The following is a 19455-nucleotide window of genomic DNA, read 5'->3' on the forward strand; positions in this document are numbered from 1 at the left end:
CGCACTTCTTCTGAGACCATATCTGATGAGGCTTCAGTGAAGATGGCTCAAATAGAGGGGCAGATAGATTGCTTGGGTCCTGTATCAAGTCTTTGCCGGATCTATTCCTATTTCTTAAAGATATGGCTTTAGGTCTGCTGCTTCTTTTGTCCTCCGTTTGCTTAGTTCCTTGAATTCTTAAGAACACAATACATGCCCTGCTCAGTGTTTTGGGCTAAAATCTCTTTGAAAACCACCTTGTTTGTGAAAAAACACCACTTTATGCCTGCCAATCTGTGTTATATTTTAATATAGATTGATCACAACATTTGTTTATCCTTTGCAGAACAACTTTTTTTAAATTTTTGAATGATTCATAGGTCAGAGTTAAGTGGCTTAAAAACTCGTCTGAAAATGATTAAACTCAAGGACTGGACTGCAAATAAGGGAAAAAGAAGCTAATGTTTAAAGAAAAGCATTGAAAGGCATTCAGAAAGCTTCAAACTACTGTTCCAGACCAATTTAAAAAAGACAAGAAAGTCTGGCTTCTTACAAGCTGAATATTTTAGTGACTTCCGTGCAGCACTGTAAGTCAGGACCAAAATATGGACAGAACAGTCAAGAAGAGGATGCTCAGTGTGAGCCTGAGCCACTAGCATAATAAAAAATATGTAATTTCTTTTTGAATGAATACATGTATAGACACATTTCTTTCACGTCAGCTCAACACAAATTAAAAAAAATAACATTTTTTCAAGTAAACTGGAACACTATAACATATTCTTCGTTGATCATTTGTAAGGATTTGCAAGAAAACCCTTTGTCTCTAAGCAAACATGGTATGCAGTTTATTTCCTCTGCAACAGACAGTTTATACTGCCACATAATCTACTGCAGTGGCTGTGTCATGGAAAAACAAGAACTTCTAGTCAAGAAGCAGATATAGCATGCCTGCATGACGAATAGCTGTCACCGCTAAGACTATGAGCAGAGAGCGCAGATGTGTCATAGTCCTTATCACTAGTCATGCAGGTACAGGGACCATACTTGTTCAGTCAAGGGTGTCAGAGCAAATCCAGATACATCCCCCCAGATAACACTTAACCCTTTCCCTCCGACCACTTTTGTCCCATTCTGATGAGGTCATTGTGTTTCCTGTTAATCTCTGAAGGTGACTTTTCAGGATGATATCACCAAATAATGAACTTTCAGATTTTCTTTTAGCTTTTTTACTTTTTTCAAGTGCCTCGAAATCTCTTTTAGTGCTGACGTTTGCAGTCTAACCAAAGGATTACCAATATTACCAGACTCTGGTTAAACTGCCACTGTGGTTCATCCATAATCCGAGATTTGCTGACAAACACATAAATGACTAGGGAGCTAAACGTGCCTCCAGCATTGAAGGCCTCTAATGGCACTCTAAAACGTTTCCCAGAAACTACATCAGTTGTATCTAAAGCGCGATCAGGCAGACCAAAAGTGACCACACCATCAGACGATCAATACATCAGGCTTGGGTCACATGAGAAAAGCTACTTCATTACAGATTTTTCTAAATAAAGACTGTAACACGCCATTACTGTCTTAGGCTGTCTAGTAGTGGTCTCAGGGGACAAGTTGTTGGAGTGGACTGGACATATCAGTATTCTGACTGTATATAAGGAGACGAACGAGCAGATGAGATTGTAATGTATCAAGCCAGCAGTAGAGCAAGTCATTGCCACTATGGAGTTGGACACTCTGGTAAATCAGCATCGGTGTCCAAGGAGAAATACAACTCTACAGAAACATGCTGCCTCGGGTTTGTATCTTTCCAGAGAAGGATTCATACTGCAGCATGATAATACAACTTGAAAAGCTGAAAAACGAGCCAATACAGCAGTGCCAAAAACTTAATTTCCTCAAGTTGGTCTGCAAGCAAGTCAGTCCCAACAGACTTGTATGTTAAAATGCCCCAAATGAGCTATGATATCAATGTGATCACAGCATGGAAAAGAAAAGAAAAGAAACATTTTAAAAAACAAAAACAAAACAACACCCTTTTGCATTTTGTTATAACATCACTGCCTTGATTTGCACTGTAAACACCACCAGCTGTAGCTAGCCCCTTGCTAGGCCTTGCCTCTGCTACGCTAATTAAAAAAACCAGTAACCTGGACCTTTTGTCCTCCAGTTTTGGTTAGTGAACTTTTAGTGTTTTACCTGTCAGCATTAGTAAGGACAGGCAGCAGCTAATATGTTAATTTTGTGAATAAAAATCCAGAGTGGGCTGCGACATCATGGTTGCTACATCCATCCCATCTGTTATTTACAATCTATAGAAGAAAAAACCCAAACGCGCCCAAAAGCTTTACAAGAATTATTTAACAACCAAAGATCAGGCAGTGCTAACTTTATCTGACTTGGCAGATAGTCGGCTGAACTCGACCACATTGGACAAAGCTCACAAAAAAACTCCTTGGAACAACATGGTTTAGAAGACTGTAGACTCCATGTTATCTCCAGCTCATACTTAAACATTTTAAATGCTACGATATCCTAATCCTCATGTATATTTCTCAGCATTAACATTGTCGGCCCAAACAGTTGAGCTGGCAGTAACAAGAAACTTTGCAATAAATTCAAAATAGAAAGTGCTTCATTTATGATCTTAGACTTTTCAGTTTTTATCTTTGGACTGATATTAAGGCAAATCTGAGATGCAAGGCGTCATTCGCCTCATTCACCTGTCCTTTTTATAGTTCATATTAACCACTTTAACTCAGCTCAGCAGTTTCATCATTCTGAATTATAGCTTTTTTGTAGATGAGGTGTATGACAAACTTGTAGCTCATGTGCTCATTTAAAGTTGCAAAGACTTGTATAACTTTAAGAACCATGGAATTTATAATCAAATATTAAGAAATTATGTATAGAATAATATAGCTATCCTCAAACAAAAGATTCCACTATCTGAGAATTGGACTTCCAATAAAGTAGTAGAGTGGTGTCTTACCCTTCCGTTTGTATACCCAGTAAAGTATTTGACCGGCAGCTCACTTTAAGGTTAGAAGGGCTGAGGTGGCTTTGAGCAACTTTATATTCATTAGTAAAGTCGGTCAGTGAGATCTGTCCGCCAGTCAAAGGTTAACCAAAAATAGCTCTCTGGCACAGGGAAAGTGTTGCACTTCAAAGAAAGCCTAACACCACATTAACATAATGTCCTGTGCAGCTATGATTAGAAGAAAATCGAGCACTTTGCACATCTCCACCTGAAAATAGTAACTACTTCTTAGTTAAGCTCTTAACAGCTTTAAATTTATGATCTACATCTACATATTCAGTTCTATTAGGAAAGTTTGGAGTTCTTAGATATAGCAGGACAGCTACCTGGGTCCGTTACTGAGATGTTCAAATCACAACAACATTAATTTGGCACTATACATTGAGAAAAAACATGAATTGAATTGAAATGAAGAGTAGTGCAGTAGTGGGGCATTAGAACTGAACTAGTCAAAAATAATAATCACACAGTCATTTTGTGCAGCAGAATACCAAGAAACTGTTAAATAACTTACCAGTGCAAGCATTCCTTTCTTTTCCTATACAGCTGATTGGAGCAAATCAACAGTCAGACAAGGCAAAGGCACATCTTTAAAACTAGGTAACACCTCCAGGACTTGTAAATCATTTTATAACCTGGGAGAATGTCCTTCATGAAGTGTCATTTATTAATCCTTAGAATGACAACCGTGATCAGTGTTCTCCAGCAGTGATATTTGCACCATGTTTCTTATGACCAAAGTGGAAAGTATGCTAATAGGTTCTAATGTCAGTTAACCTGACCATTTTCTAAATTCAGTAATGGCCACCTGTAGTGATAAAGCTTTTAAATGCCACAGCATGTATGGAAAGACTAAAAGACTAAACAGCGGCATTTTTGCCAGTACAGACAACTGGGCGTCTCAAAGCCAACGGCGTGAGAAAAGCCTGGGGGCGACCCACACATAGCTCTCAATAGCCATAACCAATACATTATTCAACAATGTGAACCATTCATCTAGGTAAAAATATGATTAGCTTGCTACTTATAGCAGGGAACTGGAAGATGAGAGCAAATAATGGTGCACTGTAGTAATTGAAAAGTGGCTTTCTTTTCTTCTTTTTTTTTTGTTCTTGTAATTACATTGTAACTATTCATTATTATCTAATTAGCTTGCAAGAGGCCAGCGCTCAGATCCAATCCTCATAATGACTGTCTCTTTTCTGCTCATTGTCTCCCGATCCTGATTGTTAAAGCAAAATTACTGACTCTGTAAAAAAAAGGTGATTCTAGTGATTTAATTATCAAATTATGATCATAGTTATAATAGGAACAAAAGGCAGTCAATCGACAAAAGTGAGAAAAACACTAAATAGCTTAACTGGGATGTATTCAGCAAAACACAGAGGAGCCATTTGTTCATAATTTGCAGACTGCCAGTGGGGCAAAAATCATTCATTAATGAGTTGTTGTAGAAACTGTGTCCCTTTTGAGCAGCCAGGCAAAACGAGGCCAGCGCGTACACAGAAATTCAGAAAATACAGAAAAGCAATGGAACCATATGAAGAAGTTAAATTGTTGCTAAATCAGTCACTGACTTCTTTTTCAGTGCTCCATTAAACAAAGCTATTTAGAAAAGCTTCTTCTTCCTCTTGACCAGACACCCCGATGCTCTTTTACTCTCTGCTTGGCTAATTTCATTATTTAGTATATACAACAGTTTATGGTCTCATATTCCTCCCAGTCTGCTCTTGTGATGGTGACAGTGTCCTTTACTCTGTAAGCCAGCAGCCAAACTGGCGTCTGACCGGCTGACCTCACACCAAGTAGGTTCAAGTAGCCCATAAGGGTGGAGTTGTCCTCAGGCACTGGGACATAGGTTCAGGTTTCCTTCAGCAGCCTTTTTTCTAACAACTGAGCAGCATGGAGGGATAAACAGGGCTCTGAAACAACCTACAACACGTAGAAGGTACTTGCTCTGACAAAATGATAGCTCAAGTATGTTTTTATACACTCATCCATGCTGGTTTGCACACTGGTTTCCACTGCTCACTGGTGTGTCAGTCTACCTTTGTACATTAATCCTTGAGATTGAATCCTGTTAACCTTCCATATTCATTGTCTTGCAGACCTGCAGAATTATATGGTTGAACATTTTTAAACTGAATACAATGCCTTGAAATTTGCCAAGATATTCATATTTGCCTTTAGAAGAATTTTGATGATCCTTTTCTCTTTGACATAAAATATTTTGACCATGAGCAGGTTTTAAGAAACGAAGTGGAAACCTCCCGAGCTGAAAAATGAAGACAAGGCAGAAAGAGCAAAAACATGGAGTTCTTGAAATGATTTCTTGACCATGCATTCCAAAAATAAACTCAACTCCCTTGTTAAAAGGCCCAAATTTACAGCAGATGTAATCACTTGTTGTTATTTTGTTCTTTTAGGCAACCCCCGGGCCACAGACCGTTACTGGTCCGTGAGTTGTTTGGTGCTGGGCCACAAGAGTTGAGGCTCGGGTGTGAAATTTATGGTTTTCAGGGTTTTTAATCGTTTTTATCGTTAACTCGGTTTCCCTGGGTTTTTCCCATGTGTTATGAATAAATCTTCTTTTTTTGGTACCAGTACTGGTTTTATTTTGTTGTATTTATCCGCGACACCTTAAAGGCCGGTCCGTGAAAATAGTGTCGGACATTAACCGGTCCGTGGAGCAAAAAAGGTTGGGGACCGCTGCTTTAAGGGCCATGGGTACTTTGAGTGCTCCCGACTAGCTGTTTGTTAAGTGCCCTATTCAGCTATGATTGGAAGAACACAAAGCATCATCTGAAAACAATAACTACTTCTTGGTTAAGCTCTGAATTATTTCTGGGGGTTTTTTACATTAAAGTTCTATAACCAAAGTAAGATCCAAAGTTCGGTATAGCAGGACAGCTACCTGGATCCTTCAGAAATGTTCAAAGGCTACAATGTTTAACATAAGCAACTGTTGTGATTTAGCGCTGCATAAACAAAATTGAATTAAATTGAATTGATTTGAACAACAGACAAAATACTTAAGCTGAGATTCAAAATAAAGTTAAATGACGGTACAATATTTTGGGTTATGGTAAGATACTGGTTATTGGCTTTGTGTTTTTTATGTATTTTTTAAAAAGATTTTTAGATGTTTTCATTCTCTTGTAAAATGATTGTGTAAAATAGGTTCAATCTTGTTAAGATGATATTAATATTACATTATTGCAAGTTAGCTAATGCACAAATCAGTCAGTTAAGCAAATCATGAACTGTCTGTCTTTCACACACAGTCTATAACTAAACACTGTATGTGTTGAGCATGTTAACATTAGCATGTGGATGATCTGGTTAAGCAGAGCTTCAAAGACCTCATCTTGCTCAACTTGCTGCGTTGCTGCATTTTGTTATTTTTCATGCTACGGTTATTTTAATTAATCATATTTTAATAATATACATTCTGATTTCATGCAGTTATTTGATCACAGAATGTAAACCAAATGGAGCCCTTACACATGTGAATCTCACATTTCACTCTGACCAGTGTGTGTGTGTGTGTGTGTGTGTGTGTGTGTGTGTGTGTGTGTGTGTGTGTGTGTGTGTGTGTGTGTGAGATAAAGGGAGAGAGCACAAAAGAGAATGGATAGGAAGGCATTACTATCTATGCTATTGCCTTAGGGTATAAGCATACAAAGATTCCCCCTGTGTACACGCACACACACACACACACATTTGCACTGGAGTGCTGCTGGGCCTGACCCTGTTGTGTTAACCCAATAGCATAGCTGCAATAAAACTGATTAGAGAAGTCTTCCCCTGCTGCTCCCAGACCCTGCTGCTGGACTAATGGCACAAGTGGGCCCCTTAAACTTTCCACAACATCTGTGCCAGTATTGAACCGTAAGGATGGATTGAGCACCAGGGCCATGAGGTATGAAGGGAGGAAGCCACATAAGACAAACTCAAATATAGAACAATGGGCAGAGTTAAACATAGTTGATACAACAAAAATAGATGACTAGATATTCTTAGATTTGGCCACTTTATTAATGTCCTACTTTTCTCCATGCTGTAGAGCACAGGAAGGCCAAGCCAGCTGTTCTTCTATTGTCCAGGTGCTTAAAAGGATTACAGAGGTCCACAAGGCTAGGCACACACACACACATACTCATACCCATCCAGGCACTCCCATGCACAGATTTTAGCTAAAACTTCAAAGGCAGACTGAGAAGCTCAAGGACACATCATCCCTCAGCTTTATGGATAAGGACTAGAGCCATGCTTGGCCAAGCATGCACATACTGTGTTACTGGGTTGTTCAATATTACCCAAAGGTGTAAACAACCAGCAGAAATATGCTACAGCAGAACAACCCCAGACAATCTACAGTTGTTGTGATATTTATTAAAACAAATTATAAAAATCTAACACAAACTAACATTATTCATTTTTTGTACTTTATTTTTGCTTCATGCTTCCTTAAAATAATAATAACACATAGATAAATATACTCACATCAACCTTGTGAGATACTATGAGAAGCATAATTTGTCACTAATTAAACCTTTAATGAATTTGCTAACGCTTTACAGTTTTGCTCATCTTCTATAATCAAGTCTCTTGTGGTTCCATCTGACATGAATATATGAAACCCTTTACTTTCCCTTTTTTCTCATTTATTTTTGTCAGTGTGGAATTTTTTTTTTAACTTTTTCCCAGTCTGGAGCACTTTTGATATGTAGCCTATTCTCATTCAGTCTGGAATTGAAAAAAAATATTTTATGTGACCTTTATACTGGACAATTACACAATATACTCGCAGAAGTATCAACAGATGGAGATGGTAATTTTCAAAATTAGAACATTTTGGTGATTCTGATTAAAACCCAACCTTTTCAAGGAATTTATTGTGCAAATAGAGTTCTGTCATTATGGCAACCATGACCTTGAGTAACTTGTTATATCAAAATAACTCTTAGTATAATCAGCAATTGCTATTAATCATGCTCCATTTCCTTTCTGAAGAATACTTTTTTAGCGTCTCACTCTCTTTTTTTCTCTCACTCCTGTGTATTTTTAAAAGAGTTACACATTAAATCTACTCATTTGAGCAGTGGACACCGATGGCACATAGATTGTTTGCTTTGACAGTAGCGTATGTTAAATCAACACAAACTATTTATGATCAATCGTCACAAACAATACCAAATTTTCCAACATTAATCCAATTCCATTAAATTAAACTTTGATCATTTTACTCCCAAACAATTTCAGCAGTTTGTCTAACAGTTACCTTTTCTTTCATCAGAGATTGATCACTCAACTCTAGTTGGAACAAGTTCAGGTATGTCCTGCTGCCCTGCTGGCAGACCCAGGACACAATGGAGACATTATATCGTTTATGTCTTATATATCTTTTATCTTGAGAACATCTCAGTATTCCCTCATAGGAGGAGGTGGTGGATGGGGAGAGGGAGGTCTCGGCTTCTCTGCTTAGGATGCTACTCCCGCGACCGAGCCCCAGATAAGTGGAAGAAAATGTATAGATGGAAGAAAATGTATAGATGGATGGATAGATGAACAACTATGGCTTGTTTGGAAGAGCTGTTCTTGAAAAATAGCACGGTAACACAACTTAGGTTTCCAAAGTTGTATCTGAACACCTAGATGTCTGGAATAAAGTTTTTTTTGGACAGATGAGACCAAGGTGAAGATGTTTGGCCATAATGCAAAGAATCACATTTAGTAAAAACCAAACACAACACATATCGGCACAAACATCTTATACCAATACTAAGCACGGTGGTGGCGGGGTCATGATTTGGGCTTGTTTGGTAGCACACACCTCTCACCTTGCAGTCACTGAGCTGATGAGGAACTCTGTATGCCAAGGTATAATAGAGTCAGCTATGAGGCTTTATGTCCGACAACTAAAGCTGAAATTTGGCCATGCAGCTGAATAGTGATTTCAGTCACAGCAGAAAATCTACAATAGAATGGCAGAAAAAGAAAAGAATCAAGGTGCTGCAATGGCCCAGTCAACCTGACTCAAATGGTTTGGCGGGACCCAAAAAAAGCAGTGCATAAAAAAACTGCAAAGAATAAACTGAAGCAATGCTGTAAAGAGGAGCAGGCCAGAATTCCTCATCAATGATGTGAAATACAGATAGTAATGCAGAAAACGATTAATTCAATTCTTTGCTTACTTTGCTAGTTTATGTGATTGCACGCTTATAGGTAATCGAAATTCTAATTTTAAGATTTGCAATTTTAACAAGTTTTTCCTTGCTCATTGTTTACGTTACCCACATGTCATTTTCCCTTGCTGAATACACTGAAATGTTAATTTTGAAACTTTTAGTTCAGAAACTTGCAGGTCCTCCCTTTTACTTTTACCTCTTGTGCATGCACTTCCTCCCTTTGCCGAGCACAGCACTTTTGATTTTTATCTGTGCCCCGCTCTGGTTTAAAAGGGCTTCCCTGTTGTGAATTAATGTGGCCTTAATCTGGCGCCCCACACATGGTGATAAAGCAGTGTAAGAGACAGAGCATGTTCGGTCAGAGGACACAAGATTAGTCATACGCCACTGAGCCCGAAGTGGGGTCTGCAGTGTTGCCTGCCGTCTCACTTCTTGATACCAGCTGCTGGTGCCCCCTTTCTTGTCTAATCCTGACTGTGGGACTAAACCTTTGCCTGTCAGGAAGATAAAAAGTGTCTTTTGTCACCGTGATCATCCTTATGTCTGTATATTAAGGTGCTGCTTATGCAAACGTGCTAACGGTGTGGGGTAGTAAGAACAGGGGGGAAAAACCCAACAGGCCACAATAGCTCCATCTGGAAGAGAAGGACACAAAAGTACACCTGTTAAGGTAATATCCTTCAGTCATGTAGCTTGAGTTTGATTTTGTACTTATAATCAGACCTTTCTTAGCAGTTGGAGAAAATTGGGGCCATATACATGATCAATCACAGACACCAGACCAATGCTTAGTGCATATTAATTCCTTTACAAGCCAGGAGAAACATTCACTGAGATGAAGGCTTTGTGTTTGCCACACTGCATCCATTACGACAGGGGCCTGAGCCCATGTAGTGAATAAGCACAGTGTATTGATCTCAGTCTACGGGTTTGCTGGTCTAACTGGCAATGGGTTGTCCTTACAGTCAATATGCTCAATAAGTTACACACTATAGAACATAGAGTAATTTGGCAAATCCCAAGGAACACAGATCTATAGTGGGCAAATCCATATAACAGGTCAGCTGGGAATTTCTGTAGTACAAATGTAAATGTCTATCCTTTAATTACTTGTTTTCTTAATCATAGTGTAACTTAGAGCAAATGACCTCAATACCACTTTTCTACATGATTCATGTTAAACTGCAAAGTCATTACAGTCTTGCAATCGTGTAAAGGGTCACATACACGACACCTTCTGCAAATATAAAGCAAGGTTTCTCTCTGAAAATACTATGTGCTCTAAGTGACACATGATATGATATTGATAGAAAAAATGTTAGTTCCAGATTGATCATAATATCATTTATCATAACTCCTCGAAGACATTGCCAAAAGTTGACAGTTGCGGTTCTACAGACATGTGACCACTAACCATGTGACATTAACTTGTGTGCCGTTTTAGATTTGTGCCAGTCATGGTGACAGTGTAAGATCAAGTGTATAAGGCCCCAGTCACAAAAGCTTAGAGAGTGATAGGCAACCATCTGGCTGCCACCAACCAGGAGGGGAAAAAATGAGTATTCATCAGCTGGTTAGGAGTAGTTGCCCTAAGTGGATGGCATTCGCAAGGAACATGAAATTAAATGGAAGAGACGGCCTTGTCTACAAACACTGTCCAAGCTACTCTGCAAGGTGTAATGAAACTAAAGCTTTAAGGCACAAGCTTTAAAGCTTGTGCCTTAAAGGAGATGCAAAATTAAAAAGATACTTCCTTAAACAGATCTTTTATTTCCAATATGAACTCTGAATTTAATTTAGAAAGAAAATTAATAAATGCAGAGGAGAAGAATTTCAAGTTTTGTTGTCACATTATTTTTGGTGACATTTGGGCACCTAAGCCTGAATAGGTTTTGAAAAGGATGTTGTTTGGGACTTCAATACATCATGTCAAAATGTGTCTGGCTAAAAGTCTAGCGTGCAAAACCAACTAATGTGGTTGTTTTATGAAGAAGGATGACCTCCCACAGAAACACACATTTTGAATGCCGCAATTAAATAAAAATACTCCTCAAGGTAAAATCTATTGTACATTTTAGCTTTAAGGGGATATGTTTTTGAAGACTGAGTGTTTCAGGCAAAGCAATAGTTGCCATGGCCTGCAATGACTTTGCCAAATTCTTCACTGAAAAAATCCAAAAAATTAGACAAGCAATTGGTACATCAACAGCAGATCCAGGATATGTACTGTGTCCACCAAAAAACTGTTTAAACACCATGAAACAGTTTCAACCTATTAACAGCAAAGACCTGGAGGACATCTTAGGTCAACTGAACTCCTCCTCCTGCTGTTTAGATGTCCTGCCAACAAGTTTTTTCAAAAAGGTCTCAAAGACTTTAGAGTCAGACCTGTTACAGATCGTCAACTTTTCTTTATTATCAGGTGTGTTTCCAGAATCACTAAAAACTGCTGTAATCAAACCTATACTGAAAAAGGACAATCTTGACAAGACACAAATGAACAACTACAGGCCGATCTCAAATCTCCCGTTTTTAAGTAAGATCATTGAAAAAGCAGTTTCTCAACAGTTCAATTACTTCTTAAAACAGAATAACTGCTACGATGCCTTCCAGTCAGGTTTTAGACAGAACCACAGCACTGAAACCGCTCTGACCAAAGTGTTTAATGACATATGTCTGAATACAGACAGTGGAAAAATGTCAGTCCTAGTTTTACTGGATCTCAGTGCAGCATTTGATACAGTTGACCACAACATATTACTCAAACGACTGGAGAACTGGACAGGTCTTTCAGGAACTGTACTAAACTGGTTCAAAACATACGTAGAAAACAGGAAATACTTTGTATCAATAGGTAACTTCACATCTGAGCAGACAAGTATCACATGTGGAGTTCCCCAAGGTTCCATCTTGGGACCCCTTCTGTTTAACATCTACATGCTCCCACTGGCACAGATTATAAACAACAACAAAATAAACTATCACAGCTATGCAGATGACACACAAATATATATCACAATGTCACCAGGAGACCGAGGCCCTGTACAGGCTCTTGGTAAATGCATTGAGGAAATCAATGACTGGTTGTGCCACAATTTTCTCCAGCTAAACAAAAACAAAACTGAGGTAATAGTCTTTGGCGCCAAAGAAAAACGATTACAGGTCACCAGAGAACTTCAATCTATACATCTAAAAACCACAAACCAGGCGAGAAATTTGGGTGTAGTGATGGATGCAGACTTAAACTTAGAAAAACACATTAAGACAATAACAAAGTCAGCTTACTATCACCTCAAGAATATATCAAGGATAAAAGATCTGATGTCTCAACAGGACCTGGAAAAACTAGTCCATGCATTCATCTTTAGTAGGCTTGATTACTGTAACAGCATCTTTACAGGTCTACCTAAAAAATCAGTCAGACAACTACAGCTCATTCAGAACTCTGCTGCTCGAGTCCTCACTAAGACCAAAAAAGTGGACCACATCAGTCCAGCTCTGAGGTCCTTACACTGGCTGCCTGTCCGTCAGAGGATAGACTTTAAAGTTCTGATGCTGGCCTATAAAGCTCTGAATGGTTTAGGACCAAAATACATCAATGACCTCCTGACCCAGTATGAACCATCCAGATCCCTCAGGTCATCTGGATCCGGTCTTTTATCAGTTCCCAGAGTCAGAACCAGACACGGAGAAGCTGCATTCAGCTGCTCCTTATATCTGGAACAAACTCCCAGAAAGCCTCAGATCAGCTGAAACACTCAGTTTATTTAAATCCAGGTTGAAGACTCACCTGTTCTCAGCTGCATTTGAATAAAGCACCAAATCCACACTTTAAGCTTAAATTTCAAAACTTACATTTAACTACTGATTTTATCTACTGTTCTGATTTTATCTGTTTTGATTTTATATACTGTTGTTTGTTTGTTTGTTTGTTTGTTAATTAGTTAGTTAGTTTATTTGCTTGTTTTAATCAATTTTAAATCATGCTTTTTATTTGTTCTTGTTTCTAATGTCTCTGTAAAGCACTTTGAATCACCTTGTTGTTGAATTGTGCTATACAAATAAACTTGCCTTGCCTTGCCTTGCCTTGCTGTTTCTAGAAAATGACTCTAATAAAACCATGGTGAAATGTTTTTCAATTTATTCCACATTGTGGATTTTATTTTGTTTTGTTTGAATCTGCTGGACAGCCGCAGGAGGTCTGCGTCTACAAATATCCCAATTGTGCCTTCTCACAATATGGCCACTTAAATCTTTTTTTTTTCTTTCTTGGTCTTCAAAATGATCTACACACAAATAAATTTGACTGATCGCTTGATTGAGTGGGTACGCGAGTAGCACCATGCTTGTCTTTGTCTTTTTCCAAACTGACTAATAAAAAATTTACTGTCCCCTTGACACCCATACGAGAGTGAAATATTGCTTTACGAGAAGAAGATGACCAATCAAAGTTGAAAGGAACAGTTTCATTTTATTCTACAGCAAATCCAAGATTTATCTGAAGAAAAAAAGCAGCAGCAACAACAACAACAAAAAGCCGAAATCACTAACATGAAATAGGAACAGTAAAAGTTTTACTTACTTATTGTGGTGTAGGTGGTACACAATATGTATAAAATGATAAATGGTACACATTTTTCTGTTCAATAAAAAGTAAAAGAAAAAGAAAAACTTTAGGAGGAATTTCAGGAAGAATGTTTCTAAAATAACATTGTGCGCCAGATTTATTTAGCACTGATGTATAGAGCTACTGTGGGTCATTCTGTGTATTACAGACAGTAAAAAGCAGCTTGAACACAGATGGTTTGGTATATGAACAAAGTTTTGTCACCAGCTCTGTTATGACCCCAGAGGTCAAAGAGATGGAAGGATCAGATGGCCTCCGTCTTTAGAATGCTAATGAGGATTGTGTCTAAAGACCCGCTATACACAAGGATGCATCTATTTTTAAAGTAGCCTAGCTAAAAGAGGATTTTACATTGACTATATATTACTGACCTTTAACCTAAATTATATCTCAAAAATTTTACTTTTAAGCTAATATTATTTTATTCACCACTAAAGTCATAACACACCGGAGTGTGACACAGCTGGTGTTTGTGTAATATTTGGTTTTGAAGCTTGGTGGCAATAAATGAAAGGTTAGCTAGCTAGAAGACAGCTGGCTTTGCTAGCCAGCTAGTCTGGAAGTATGGAGAGCATGAGCTGGCACGTGTGTTTTTTTATACTCCACAGACAATTTTTTCACTTGTGTAAGACAATATATTTAATGAAAACTAAGGAAATAAATTTATGTTTGTACTTATAAATGTATAGCTAGCAAACTCTTTAGCTTGTTTGTTTTTTTATGGCTCAGTCACACTATTTTATTTAATAAAATACACTGCAACCTCTTTACAATTAGAAAAAAGCACCCTGTAATTGGATTAAAATTTTGTTGCTATTGTTGATCGATTATAAGTAGATACAGCAAGCAATAGGTCACCTGGTGAGAGTAGCAACTTTTCTCTAGACAATCACCATCTGACTGAAATCACTCTCAGGCTAACTGGCAAAGGATTGCAAATAAGTGCGCTGTAAATTATGAACACAGAAAGGCTGCCAACATGTTGTAATCAGTATGGGTCTGTTGATGATGACCATGATTAGTCTCCAGTGCGTCTTTTCACAAAAGGAGACTTGACTCAGCTAGTTGCCAACTCGTTATGTTTTGGTTATATTCATATATAAAAGTAAGGTTACTGAATACCTGTTATTTTGCATGCATCCAGCATTATCAACATCACTTTTTTGTGGAGGAATCTCTCTGTCATATCTGAGGTTGGTAACAATTTGTAATTTTTAGTCCATTTATTCTATTGAGCTCAGGTTTATTTATCACCAAAACAAAAAAAGTCAGATCTCAAGGAGCTTTATACAATAAGGTGAAGACCTTAAAGTCAATTGCCATATTATTGCAAATTGCAAACCTGACCTCCATTCAGTCGTTAATTAATAGCAGACTAATTGCACTCTTATCTCCATCTTGACCCAACACACTTGATTTGCGAGTGGTCACAGATCCGGACCCAACTTTGGAGCAGTCATTTCAAATTCATAATAATCTTTAGGAAAGTTGGTCAACTACTGGTTTCCTAGTGTGACCATCACATAAAAAGATACACTATTAATTTCTCTGTAACGCTGTTGCATCTACACTATTTTATTTCACAAGAGCATTGACTTTCTTTTTTTTTAATTCTAGTTCTCTCAGTATTAATTGCCATGGCCTGCTAATAATTGGTGCTAGATCCTCTCAGCTCTGATGTCTGACCTAATCTACCCTGACCCAGTTAATCATCACAGCTCCTCTCTGTCGCATCCCTCCAGGTGATCCAATCTAGCATCTGCCCTTGTTAATTAGTCATTGACAAAAAATAAAAATAAAGTTGATTAAAGTTCAAAGTTTAAATAAACACATAAAACTGCTTTGGGTGGCCTTTACTGAATTTGCAAAGTGCAGGAATTGCATTTAAATGAAAACAAAAGTCAAATATTCTGAATGTGAATATGTTTTGATACTAGCGTGACCTGGATTTAACACCGCTTCTCACAAGGTAAGCAATAAAAAAAATATCCGCCCACTGGATGTTTACAGCTCCCTTTTACCTTATAAAAATCACTTGTTTTTCTAATCCGACAGCAGCCTTGTCAGTTGTTTATGGTCCAATATCGAGCATTTTTGTTTTTACTAGCAACGTGGACAGAGGGAGAAAAAAAGCACAGACAGTCAGTGTGTAGGTTTTTATTGGCACATACCAATGGTGTAAGTCATGGTGCTGTCAGAAGCATTTTACAGCACTTTGACTGCTTGTTAAAGACAATTCTCAGTCAGATATGATTGGATTTGTCATATATTCACGGCTTAATGCAGATCACCTGCATGTGCAATATGCGCCATATGTTTATCAAATCAGTCTTGTTTAAAACTAACAGGGTGCCGGGGACCAACACCTTTTTCTCCCCCCCCTCCCTTTCTTGACATCATGCTGTGGTTGTCATAGCAACCATGCAATATGACAGAGCTGATGACAGAGGAGAGCTAAGCGGAGATCTGTCACTGAAATAGCCTCATATGGGGGAGCCATGCTATAATGATGTGTATACCTGTCAGCCTGCGTATGTGCGCGCACGTGTCATTACTTCTTGTTTCTTGTTCTGCTGTGTCCACAGAAAAAGCCTGAGCATTTTTCCTTTGATTTGACCTGAGAGTTCTCCTGTCACCAGAAAGATGACAAAGGAGCGGTGTCAAGTGTGCTTTGCTGGTGTGTCATCTACTGATAGCAGACAAAAACTAATAAGGCTTTTCTGTTTCTTCACTTCACTGAAAGTCAAGGTTATGAGCAACCTGCAGAAAGACCTCGTGCTACAATAAAACCTGTCTGGCAAACAGTCTTTACAAAAAGCAGAGTACGTTTTATTTTTCAGGTCTTAGGTGTTTCAGGTGGAGGCGGTATAAGGTGACGCATTTACACCAGGGATGAACATTTCAGTTGTGATGTGTTGACTGAGTCCCCTTTTTGTGCTGTAAGGCCTGCGTGTGGTGTTCAAGTACTGGAACTGACAGTCCCTCTAGTTTATGGCTGTCACATTTTACTTGAAGTTAAACTACTTTCAACAATAAGGAAATTAAAATTACATCTTTTCAATTTTTGGCTTTTCACATTCACAATTAAATACATGATGGGACCTTGTCTTGATTAAAAGATTCTCAAACATCCATTCAAAAAAGCAATGCAAAAGTTAAAGTAGTGCCAATGATATCCTTTATGAACATAGCAAAATTTTGCTTCTGGTACTTTCAAATGGGTTTTTTTTTCAATAACCAAACAAATCCAAAAAAATTCAGCAATTGGTGGCAAAGTCATCTTTGTTAACAAGCCACAAAATAATATTGTGTAGCTGCTTATATTAAAAGAGCACAATTACAGGCTACTACAAATAACCCACCCTATAATATAGAACGAGGCAGGATTTTTACAAGTGGCATAAATGTTTTATTTTATTTTATTTTTTGGTCTTGAACAGTCATTTTCCAGGGTTTTCTGAAGGTCTTTCAAAATTTCTCTTTGGACGTTTGCAGCTTTATACCCATTTTCAGTCCACTCATTTGTTGTTGTTGTTGTTGTTTGTTTGTTAAGCCAGTTAAACACTGACCTATTAATCACTTAAGCACAAAAAGGCGCCTAACTCAAAGGATAACAGTTCAACAAAGAACCTGTTTTGAACTGTATCTTTGCAGTCACAAAAAAAGAAAATTGATGGAATTATATAAGTGGAGGAGTACCATCAGATTTTAATTCACCATGCAATATCATCTGGAAGCCACCTGATGACAGTGATTCCAAACATACTGTCTATGCAGTAAAAGCATACCTGGGTATAAAAACATGGAATGGAACATTATTAGTCCTCAACATTACGATTATAAAAGAGTGAGGAATGTCCTCCAAGAAACCTGGAGAACTATTCCTGAAGAAAATATAGAAAGAAGAATAAATGTGGTCATACTAAGTATTGATTTTCAAGTTTGTTAGATTTGTACAGGCTCTAATTTTGCCTGACATGCTGTAATTCAATTTATCGTTATGTTTGCACGTTCGATAAACTGCTGCACCTAGTTCCCTGACTCAAGAGTTTTGCACAGTAGTGTGGAGCTGAGTGGACATTGTGGAACTGTTTCACCAATTAAAGTTTCACAAAAAGTTCACAAATTAAAATATTGCCAGATATTTGTCTTATTTATAGCACTTTCTAAAATACTTTAGGACTGTATCCCCTCTGGCTGTCCACCTCAAAAACACACTGTTGGAACATGTGAACAGAACTGTGTGTTTAATGAGTGTTTTGAGATTTGTCACTTAAGTCTTGATGGAAGCACTTTCATTGTTTGACCTTTAGTGGTCAGTGTGTTTGAACAGATCATTAGGGCGTGTTGGGGTCACCCTGTGTCCCAGTGGGGAGGTGTCTTCTTTGGTCACAAAGATCAAAATGTTCAAGAGGTTTAATCTCATGAGGGTGAAGCTCTTCCAAGACAGGTCCGGTGAAGTGTCAGAGATCAGAAAGCACCACTCAACCTTCTTGCTTCCTTTCTAGCTTTCATCTTCTGGTGGTAAGTTCTATCAAAACAAACTCACCAGGTGAGATGATGTAGAGAAGGACTTTTGTTACAGTCAGAGAGACAAAATACTTGAAGGTTAGAACTGAGGTTGTCACATACACAGTATGAGGGTAAAACCATCAACATGCTGCATTCCTCCTGGTCTGATTCTTCAGCATTCTCAAGGCAGAAACATCTCACTTCATGGATTTATTGCTGTTTTTCTTTTTTTAAAAACTCTACTGCGTTGGAGCAGTGGTGCAATGCAGTAATTTTTCTGCTATGTTTTCTATACAGGGTACAGGAACTACAAGTGTGGTGCTAAAACATGCAGGCAGCTGTGCAAAATATGTCTGTGTATAGGAATCTCACCCTTTTCACACCAGATATTGCCACTATACAGTGCATGATGAAATTGCTTTTTTGCCTGATTCTTAAGCTTTTTACATGAGAAAAAAATTAAGTGTGTGAAAATATGATGTAACCAATAAAAAAAATAAAACGCTCCAAGATTAAAAGTGAGAAGCTTGCTCCTACCTCACTGCTAAGTATCTGGGTTATCTGTGAGGTTGCTTGACCTCAGAGGCAACATTTTTGTTTTATGATAATTTCAACTTGGTCTGGGCTTGCAGCGCCCATAAGTATCTTCAAGTGCTACCATGGCGAGCAAGACCACTCAAAGCTTTTAGAGCATTGAGGGATAAAAATACAAAGAGGTCTATTAGAGGTCCCAGCATCTAATCATACCAAACATAGTCACAGCTCAATGTAATAGGTCTTAATGGCAGAGCATTAGGTCCATTTATTAGGCCATTTCTATGTCAGCTCACATGCTTCGCCAGCTCTTAACATTTCATCACTATTTCTTTTCCTACACTGGCTATTTTTGAATACACCATTCAAACCAGTCATCCATGTATTTTGCTCCCAGCATTTCTAGAAAACTACAGAGACAGAATTTGTATGCACCTGTTCAACTGCTCATTAAAGCAAATATCTGATCAGTCAATTTGGTGCTAGATGGGCTGGCCTGAGTGTTTCAGAAACTGTTCTACTGGGAATTTCCCACTTTGCCATCTCTAGGGTTCACAGTGAATGTTTTT

This window comes from Mchenga conophoros, linkage group LG17, assembly GCF_057382185.1.
Source record: "Mchenga conophoros isolate Kocher_MC1m ecotype Shallow Benthic linkage group LG17, M_conophoros_male_GT1.1, whole genome shotgun sequence".
NCBI classification, from domain to species: domain Eukaryota; kingdom Metazoa; phylum Chordata; class Actinopteri; order Cichliformes; family Cichlidae; genus Mchenga; species Mchenga conophoros.